Source organism: Coregonus clupeaformis, chromosome 8, assembly GCF_020615455.1.
Source record: "Coregonus clupeaformis isolate EN_2021a chromosome 8, ASM2061545v1, whole genome shotgun sequence".
Lineage (NCBI taxonomy): Eukaryota > Metazoa > Chordata > Actinopteri > Salmoniformes > Salmonidae > Coregonus > Coregonus clupeaformis.
Window position 1 is genome coordinate 29,047,364 of NC_059199.1, and position 10,351 is coordinate 29,057,714.

A 10,351-nucleotide genomic window follows, 5' to 3' on the forward strand; every position below is an offset into this window, starting at 1 on the left:
TTAAGTCCTGCAATAGAACTGCTAAGACGATTTGAACAGAGGGAATAGTATCTGTAATATAATCTTTGTTCAAAAGTTACATCGCTTTATTTAATTAAACAACATTTCCTTGTTTTGCGTCGAGTCCCTTTGAATTGCGCAACATCGATGTCCTTGCAAATGGTTTTTCAAACATTTGTACAAATATTTCTCCAAAATAATATGGTCCTTATTGTTCAATATTTGTTTTCCACTCTGTGTGTAAATGTCCATCCACGTGTAAAAGTAGTTTCCTGATGTTTAAAAATAAAACAAAGGGTAACTGTAGTCCAAAAAGTAAACCAGCTTTAAGTTCCCCTTGGGCTCCTCTGTCTGTCCCCTTTGTTTCAGCTGGGTCTCCCTCCTCTCTCTTTGACACCACAGGTATTCTGTCAAAGTGTGTAGCTTTGTGTGTGAGTGGGGTGGTATTCAGCTCCTTTCCGTTGCAACAACTCAAGCCTGTGTCACCTGACAGGAAGAAGGAACATTTTATTTTATAAGTAGTCAGAATGAATACTATATAGGCCTCGCCCTAGACTTCGCTTTAAAACTTAACAATACAACGTAGAATAGACGCCCACATATTCTGTTCAAGTCCCCAACTACATAATTTGAAAAATGTATTTGGCAGGCACAAGGCTAAAAAAAAATGTATAATGTTGGCTTGGTGGATCAGTCTGTAGTGTATTCCAGTCAACTCGTGTAGGGCATGACCACAGATGACAGAAGAGTTGCCAACACTACAAGCGCATACAGTATGGAACCAGATCATAGACGAGCGCAACGTTAGGCTATAAATGGCAACAATGTGGGACTCATAGCAACTTTATAGCCGTAATCACGTGCAAAGTTTGAAATAACTTTGAGGAAATTAGATAGAAGCATCTGCATTTAAATTAAAGTGAATTACAAATGTATGGACAACTTAATAAACAAGTCATTGGCATAACGTTAGATACGTTAAATTAATAGTTAGATGCGACCTACCTAGCTGGCCAACTAACGTTAGTGGTTATGCTAGCGTACCACTGACATTCAATGCAAGCTAGCTAATTTTCTAGCTAGACAACTGATCGAACAACGGGGGTACCCTTCTAGGCCAAATAAAGGTAGGAAGCCAGTTAATGTTCCCAGTCAGTAGTTAACTACCTTAACATTGTGCTAACTCAAGCGCGATTTGATTTAGTGCTACAAAGGCCATTCATATTGCCAACTTGAGAGGAAGAGATTTAGTTAGCCAGTTAACGTTAACTTAGCTATCTAGTTAGCTGAATAACAGTACTGTAAATACTAATTTAGTTAGCTAGCGTTACACCACAGATGAAAGTGGTTATTTTATTTATTTATATATATATGCTAGGGTAACGTTATATTTAATTGCCGTTAGCCAGCTAGCTAGCCAGTTTCGTCAACTTTGATGGCTAGCGGGCTGTCGTTTTCAATGTCTGACAGGCTACTTAGTACATTAGCTAGCTGCCTAGCGAACGTCACTTTAAATCTTTATAGCTAATGCAAATGGTATATAACAGACCGAAACACTCACCTTTCTCTCCCTCTGATGTTATTTATCACAAATGTTTGCGGCAGATCAATTACCTATTTTACCTTAGATTAAATTTACTCAAAATAAAACGTCTCTATTGTGTTTGTTCTTGCTAATTCAACATGGTCGCCTTCTTTTCTTCGTCCTCTCCGATTTAAATCACATGAAGTTCTAGACGGATGCGGCCCTCTACTATTGCAATAGGCCCTTTTCACGTGACGTCAGACAACTTCCGTTCTGCCGCGATGCAGGTTATGTTTACATCCGGTGTCGCTTAGGAACGCTTAGCTAGTAGCACATCATTATGGAGTTCACCCAGTCCCTTTCACATCTGCCACCAATACGACTTAACGACGTAGAACGACTTGCTGACAAGTGGTCCCTTACTTCAAGATCGAAGCTTGATAAAGGCTACAAGTTCTTCGTTGAAGGTTACCTGTTTGATTATGAAGGTACGTGTTTATCTTTATTTAGCTTAAATTAGCCCTATGCTAGCGAAGGTTATGAGCTGACGAGTTTCTGTTTTGCAGCCTCTTTTTAATATTACTGCTGTTTGTATCGACCGTAAGATAAGAGTCAGTAATGTATTAATGGCTAATGCTGCGCCCTTTCTCCCAATCACTGTATTGAAACAGTCTCAAGTGTAGTTAACGGTGAGGTGACAGTGAGAGGGCGATGTTACAGGTCCATGAAGAAAAATGAGGAGGCTCATCGGCTTCAGGTTTCTCAGATAAACAGTTCTCTAACATTATGATAAGATAGGTTAAGATAGATAAGTTTTCTTTTTGTTGTGTTTTGCTGCGGTTGCAGATTTAATAAGAATGATTCCACAAAGTTCCACTGTGGATCAGTTTGTTTCTCAGTCTGAGCTCTGATTTTGTATCATTAAACTTAATACACAACAAAATTCTTACAAACCGATGTGGGTTGTTGACGGCAATAAAGACTGGGAAAGATTCTGTGATAACTCAAAATGTTCAAATTTTCGATAAGTGTTGGCACTACTTGTCAAAGGTTTCAGAACAGCCAATTTTTCTTAATTAAAAAAAGAAATTGGGTTTTGAAAATTGTGTACAGTAGTTTATAATGAAACGCGAAAAAATGTTTTGTAAGTACAGCACTAATTGTTATGTCTCTATGAACAGGTTACACTAGACTCTGCAGAGGTTCCTGTGGTACTCAATCACATGTCATGTTCCTGCTCTGCTGGGAAAGCACTATGTAATCACATAGTAGCACTTCTTTTTCAAAGTGCTCACTATGTTACCATGGGCTTTAAGACAGTGCCATTGCCTCTGTCATGCACCAGCGCACTGCAGACCTGGCACCGGCCTAGGACACAGGTCAGACATTATTTGTTACACTGATGCAGAACTTTGCAGTTTGTATTGACTTTTGACAATGTATTGTTCATCATTATTATATCACAGGGAATTGTACCAGAGGCCACCAATGATATGGCGGTGTGTAAACCAGCGGCTAAGAAAAAAACAAGTGTCAGAGCTGGTGTGAAGTGCACACTGTACCGAGCCTATGATGGTGAGTCTGAATGAGCCCCCGCCTGTACTAGAGCACAAAGACTTTAGTGCATTTCTAAAATAATACAAACATAAAAGTGATTATTATTTGTTACTTTTTATATAGACTTTCAGTGGATATTTTTTTATTTGTATTAGAAGCATGTACGAGACTGGATGAGTGTGGTTGTCTTTTTTAGTGAAAAAGATAAGGTGGCATTTAATGAAATCTAAACTTGACATATCTCACTTTCATGCCAGGGCCTATTCCGGATCCTCACGTCATGGCCAGTGCTGAGAAACTGAAAGACATCCGTCCACAACCAGGGATTTGCAAATTGCTGCACGGGCTTGAGGGCCTTAATTTGGTGGACTCTAAATTTGGCCCTGTGCCATTTGGGTCTGTGCTTTCTTACCAGTGCCCTCTAGAATTAAGTAGAGATATTATTAAACACCCTGGTGCCAGTGAGTTTCCTCAGTTGCCTATTGAAGGTTACAACTTTAAATTTCCCATTGATTTTGAGCCCAACTACATACAACAATGTCATTTGGACAGCCTGATTGTGTCAGAGGAGATGTCTGCTGCTATTGAAGCAGAAACAAGAATGCAGTCAGAATGCCAGCTGTGGAGCCAGGTACGCAAACCCCGACTGACAGCCAGCAGATTCCGTGAAATATGCCATGTTCGTGGGGAGTTGCAACCCGCATTCTGAGAGGAACTCCTCAGACAGCTGCTATGAGAAGAGGGTTGGATCTGGAACCTGAGATACTGAGGCAATATTCTGATTTTTGTGATGTCTCTCTGAAACAATGCGGGGTCATCATCCACCCTGATTCACCTCACCTTGCAGCCAGCCCGGATGCTAAAGTCTTCTGCCCAACAGAAGCACCACCATTTGGTCTTGCTGAGGTTAAGAGTTGCGATGTTGAAAATGTTACCCAAGTTAAACACCTGATCACAGTTAAAGGCCAGGCCTGCCTTAAGAAGAGCCACAAATACTACTATCAGGTTCAAGGCCAACTCGCCTTAAGCGGACTTCAGTGGTGTGACTTCATTACAGATACCCGCACTGACTTCACAGTTGAGAGAATCTTTAGGGATGAGGAGATTATCCACTCAATGCGACAGAAGCTTGATCATTTCTATTATAACATCTACATGGATGTCTTCTTAAGTTATAAAACATAAGGCAGAATTTTATGTGTAAATAGTGTTAAGGTAAATGTGGAAGGTGAACCTTTGACATTTTTTTCTTTAACTGCAAATTAACTTGTCATATACTGTATATCTCCTATGTACTGAAACACACATTTTGAAAAGGATTGTGATGTAAATGTCGACATGTTTTTCTTTAACTGCAAATGAACTTAATTGTGTTATATACTGTATATCTATGTATTGAAATACAAATTTTGAAAAGGATTGCGATGTTGTAAATGCTCTTACCAAAATTGTTGTTAGCTAACGTTAGCCCACTTTTAAGTAACTAAGGCAGTGAACAATTATGAATTAACAATAACGTTAGCAAGTTACAAACCATTGCATATACGTAAACATTATTACTCTTAACTTTACTAATTTAACTTAAACGTACCTTTTGGAATTTCTTCAAGTAGCTAGCTTGCTAGTTAGTGGTCAACAGTTGTATTTTCGTTGAGAAGTCTCAGGTTACGGGCGAACGGAAGTGAAGTTAACCTGCTACTTGCTACTAAGCAACGTCAGCTTCTTCTTCTTCAGTGGGGTTTATCGGCGGTTGGCATCCAACGTTATGGTGCGTTACCGCCACCTACTGTACTGGAGTGTGGGCCAGGAACAGGGAGAAACTAAATCCAACCTGCCAGCCCCGTTGCTCTTAAAGAAGATAACAAAATATTTGAGACTATTTCTAATGACGTTCTACTCAATATACTCTTTAAACTAATTTCCTGTATCCCCTTCTCCCTCATACTAGATCTCATCCTCTCTCTTTCCCTCTGATACTGCCCACACTGTAGCAATACATGCTCCACTGTCTCTGTTTCCTGACAATAATCACAATTTCCTGTTGGATGCTTTCCTATCACATTTAATGTCTTATTCAACTGGCTGTGTCCCACCCTTAATCTTGTAAAAATAGCCTCCTCTCTTCTGTCCCTTCCTGCCGTCCTCCCCTCCCCGACTTTCCTCTGTACTTGAAATAAATGCCTTCCCTTATTATCTCTATTCCACTGCTCCTGCCATCTCTGCACCATCACTCTATATATCAGTCTTTTTGCCTCTGCCTTGCTCATTAAAACTTCAACATCAACATCCCCACTACTAAGTGCTTGTTTAGCCTGTTCATCTACTGCCTCATTCCCCTCCACCCCCACATGGGCTGGGACCCAAGTAAATCTTATCTGAATACCCATCTGTTTAATCCTGCCATGGGTTTGTAGCACCTCATAAAGCAGGTCTTGTCTGCTACGTGAGACTCATTAACACTACATATGAATCAGAGCAAATAACTACTCTGTCTTGTTTTACTTCCTCCCACCCACTGCAAGGCCAACAGTATGGCCATCAGCTCCGCTGTATATACAGCCAGATGATCTGTAATACGTTTCCTGACTTCCACCCCACATTCCTGCACTACAAATGCTGACCAGTATGTCCTGTCCTTGGATCTTTTTAACCATCTGTTGCACAACGTCATAAAATGATTTTCGGGTAATAAAGGACCACCCATATGTAAAAATGTATGCACACATGACTGTAAGTCGCTTTGGATAAAAGCATCTGCCAAATGGCATATTATTATTATTATTATAAAGGTTCACGTCATTCTGCTTTCAGCGAACTACTTCCTGTTTTTAGCCGTTGGTCATATATTAGTATTGCTAGAAGTATTGTGTATATACACTGAAAAAATATATAAACGCAACATGTAACATGAGCTGAAATAAAATATCCCAGAAATATTCCAGAAGCACAAAAAGCTTATTTCTCTCAGATTTTGTGCACAAATTTGTTTACATCCCTGTTAGTGAGCATTTCTCCTTTGCCAAGATAATCAATCCACCTGACAGGTGTGGAATATCAACAAGTTGATTAAACAGCATGATTATTACACAGGTGCACCTTGTGCTACGGACAATAAAAGGCCACTCTAAAATGTCCAGTTTTGTCACACAACACAATGCCACAGATGTCTCAAGTTTTGAGAGAGCGTGCAATTGGCATGCTGACTGCAGGAATGTCCACCAGAGCTGTGGCCACATCATTGAATGTTAATTTCTCTAACATAAGCTGCCTGCACTGGAACAAACATGCACACGGGGAAAATACCCCGGCAATACAAAATACTGAGATGGGATCCGCTTCTTTTTAATAGAGGCCCTCAAAACTCTGTTTTCTCACGCAATTGCTTAGCCTATTGAAATGTTGCACAACATGAGCTCATGGGCTCTCATTAAGTGTTTCATTTGATTTTCGATGACATTTGCATTGATGTCAGAGTGATTAGAGGGACAATAGAGTGCTGAGTACCAGGCAGTTAGCAAGTTTGGTAGGCTACTATTGACCATCAGCAGCATCAGAGCTTGGAGAAGCCTAGTTACCATGACTGAACGGTCACGTGGAATTTGACTGCGGTCATGACTCGTGAGTGTGGCGGTAATATGGTCACCGTAACATCCCTATGCATAACAAAATAAATTCTGCACAAACTGTCTGAAACAGTCTCAAGGAATCTCATCTGTGTGCTCGTCGTCCCTCCAGGGTCTTGACCTGACTGCAGATCGGCATCGTAACACACTTCAGTGGGCAAATGCTCACCTTCGATGGCCACTGGCATGCTGGAGAAGTGTGCTCATCACGGATGAATCCCAGTTTCAACTGTACCGGACAGATGGCAGGCAGCGTGTATGGCGTTGTGTGGGTGAGTGGTTTGCTGATGTCAGCGTTGTGAACAGAGTGCCCCATGGTGGCGGTGTGGTTTTGGTATGGGCAGGCATAAGCTACGGACAACGAACACAATTGCATTTTATCAATGGCAATTTGAATGCACAGGGATACCTTGACAAGATCCTGAGGCCCATTGTCGTGCCATTCATCCGACGCCATCACCTCATGTTTCAGCATGATAAATCACAGCCCCATGCCGCAAGTCTCTGTACACAATTCCTGGAAGATGAAAATGTCCCAGTTCTTCCATGGCCTGCATACTCACCAGACATGTCACCCATTGAGCCTGTTTGAGATGCTCTGGATCGATATGTATGACAGCGTGTTCCAGTTCATGCCAATATCCAGCAACTTCGCACAGCCATTGAAGAAGAGTGGGACAACATTCCACAGGTCACAATCAATAGCCTGATTAACTCTATGCGAAGGTGTCACGGATTCAGCCAAGGCTGCTCCTCCTCCTTGCTCGGGCAGGCTTCGGCGTTCGTCGTCCCCGGAGTACTAGTTGCTGCCATTCTATGTTTCGGTGTTTGTCTTGTTTGGTATTTATTGTTTACACCTGTTTCCAATGATGTTGTATTGTGTTCCCTTTATAACCCTCTGTCTCTCATTGTGTATTGTGCGTAATTGTTTCTCGTATTTTCTGCAGTTGCCTATGTGTGCGGGTTATTTTGTTCCTCTCAGTAAGGAGGTTGGCGTCTGTACTTTGTATTGCATTGTGTTCAGTAAAGTACGTGCCAGTAGCTAGGTGTCCTGCTCTTGACTTCGCCTACCGCATACACGTCGCTCTGACAGAATTACGCACCTTCAGGCATGGAGTCAGCAGGAGCGGCGGTGCCAGCTGGATCAATTGAGGAGCGCGTAGAACAACAAGCGGCCATGATCCAGGCTCTCGGCACCGCCATGGAACGGGTGGTGAGCAGCATGGAGCGATGGGAAAGAGGAGGTTTGCCGACACCTCCTCCGACGATACCACCACCATCAGCTATTCCCATCGCTTCACCACCGGGGTCCAGTGGGATTCGGCTCTCGCTCCCGAGGGCTTATGATGGCACAGCTGCCGGGTGTCAGGGTTTCCTGCTCCAGGTGGAACTCTACCTGGCAACCATCCACCCGGTGCCCTCGGGATACGAGAGCGTGTCCGCCCTCATCTCCTGTCTGTCCGGCAAGGCGCTGGAGTGGGCCAACGCCGAGTGGGGGGGAATAGACGCCGCTACTGTCAACTATGCAGAGTTCACCCGCCGCTTCAGGGCAGTATTCGATCATCCACCAGAGGGTAAAGCGGCGGGTGAGCGTCTATTCCACCTCAGACAGGGGAAGAGGAGCGTGCAGGAGTTCGCACTGGACTTCCGGACGCTGGCGGCCAACGCAGGATGGAATGAGAGGGCCCTCATCGACCACTACAGATGTAGCCTGAGGGAGGATTCGGGGCCATCCATTCCATCCCCCAGCACTTCCGAGCCGACCCCTATGGAGCTCGGAGGTGCTGGTACTAGGAGAGAGACCAGGAGAGAGGCCGTCCCCTGCACCAACTGTGGCTGCAGAGGACACACTGCTGGTCGGTGCTGGGGAGGGTCTCCTCGGAATCGAGGCAGTAGGCAGCGCACTGATGAGTCATTCCAGGTGAGTAGGCACCCAACTCACCCAGAGCTCCCTGTTGCGCATATGTGTATTACAGTTGTGTTCCCCGAGGTTTCTCCTCATTCCCAGCATAAGGCGCTAGTAGATTCAGGCGCAGCTGGGAATTTTATCGATCGCCAGTTCACTTATAAGTTAGGGATTCCTATTGTTCCAGTGGATGTGCCCTTCCCTATCCATGCCCTAGATAGCCGCCCTTTGGGGTCTGGGTTGATTAGGGAGGTCACAGCACCTCTCAGGATGAAAACGCAGGAGGGCCATGAGGAGATAATTCGGTTGTATTTGATTGATTCTCCTGCGTTTCCCATGGTGTTGGGGCTTCCCTGGTTAACGTCTCATGACCCCAACATTTCATGGCAACAGAGGGCTCTCAAGGGATGGTCTGATCAGTGTGTCGGGAGGTGTGTGGGTGTTTCCGTAGGGGCCACGACGGTGGAGAGTCCGAACCAAGTTCCCACCATGCACATTCCACCTGAATATGCCGATTTGGCTCTCGCCTTCTGTAAAAAGAAGGCGACTCAATTACCACCCCATCAACAGGGGAATTGTGCGATCAACCTCCAAGTAGGCGCTGTGCTTCCCCGTAGTCATGTGTATCCTCTGTCTCAGGAGGAGACGGCAGCTATGGAGACATATGTCACCGAATCGCTGAGACAGGGATACATACGGCCGTCCACTTCCCCTGCGTCCTCAAGTTTCTTTTTTGTGAAGAAGAAGGATGGGTGTTTACGCCCGTGTATTGACTACCGTGGTCTCAATCAGATCACCATCAAATACAGCTATCCTCTCCCTCTGATTGCTAGTATGACGGAGTCATTACACGGGGCGCGATTCTTCACAAAATTGGATCTCAGGAGCGCGTACAACCTGGTGCGCATTAGGGAGGGAGATGAGTGGAAGACAGCATTCAGTACCACCTCGGGTCACTATGAGTACCTCGTCATGCCATACGGTTTAATGAATGCTCCTTCAGTCTTCCAATCGTTTGTGGATGAGATTTTCCGGGACTTCCATGGACAGGGTGTAGTGGTGTATATTGATGACATTCTAATATACTCCGCTACACGCGCCAAGCATGTGTCCCTGGTTCGTCGGGTGCTTGGTAGGCTGTTGGAGCATGACCTGTATGTGAAGGCGGAGAAATGTCTGTTCTTCCAGGAGTCCATCTCCTTCCTGGGACACCGGTTGTCCGCGTCAGGGGTGGAGATGGAGATTGACCGCGTTTCAGCCGTGCGCAATTGGCAGACTCCCAAGGGATATATCCCCTGGACAGAGATAGCCCAAAACTCACTCCGCCACTCCTCAACTATCCTTACGCCTTTTCAGTGTGTGCTTGGTTATCAGCCGGTCCTGGCACCTTGGCATCAGAGCCAGATCGAAGCCCCTGTGGTGGACGAGTGGTTTCGGCGCTCGGAAGAAACCTGGAACGCTGCGCATGTCCATCTGCAGCGGGCTATCAGGCGGCAAAAGGCGAGCGCCGATCGGTGTATGCACCGGGAGATCGGGTCTGGCTCTCGACCCGAAACCTGCCCCTTCGCCTGCCCTGCCGGAAGCTGGGTCGGCAGTTTGTGGGGCCATTTAAAGTCCTGAGGAGATTGAACGAGGTATGTTATAGGTTACAACTGCCCATTAATTACCACATTAACCCCTCGTTCCATGTGTCTCTCCTCAGGCTGGTAGTAGCTGGTCCACTCCAGGAGAGTGAGGTAC

The 10,351-nt window shown here is 44.8% G+C and overlaps 1 long non-coding RNA gene across 1 annotated transcript; it reads right to left on the reverse strand.

The window, feature by feature from the left end:
* Positions 1-64: 64 nt before the first annotated feature.
* LOC121571385 lies at positions 65-1,813 on the reverse strand. The gene is made up of 2 exons (XR_006001713.2): positions 1,562-1,813; positions 65-486 (listed from the first exon to the last, which is right to left on the reverse strand). It is a non-coding gene; the product is annotated as an uncharacterized LOC121571385 (long non-coding RNA).
* Positions 1,814-10,351: the final 8,538 nt, after the last annotated feature.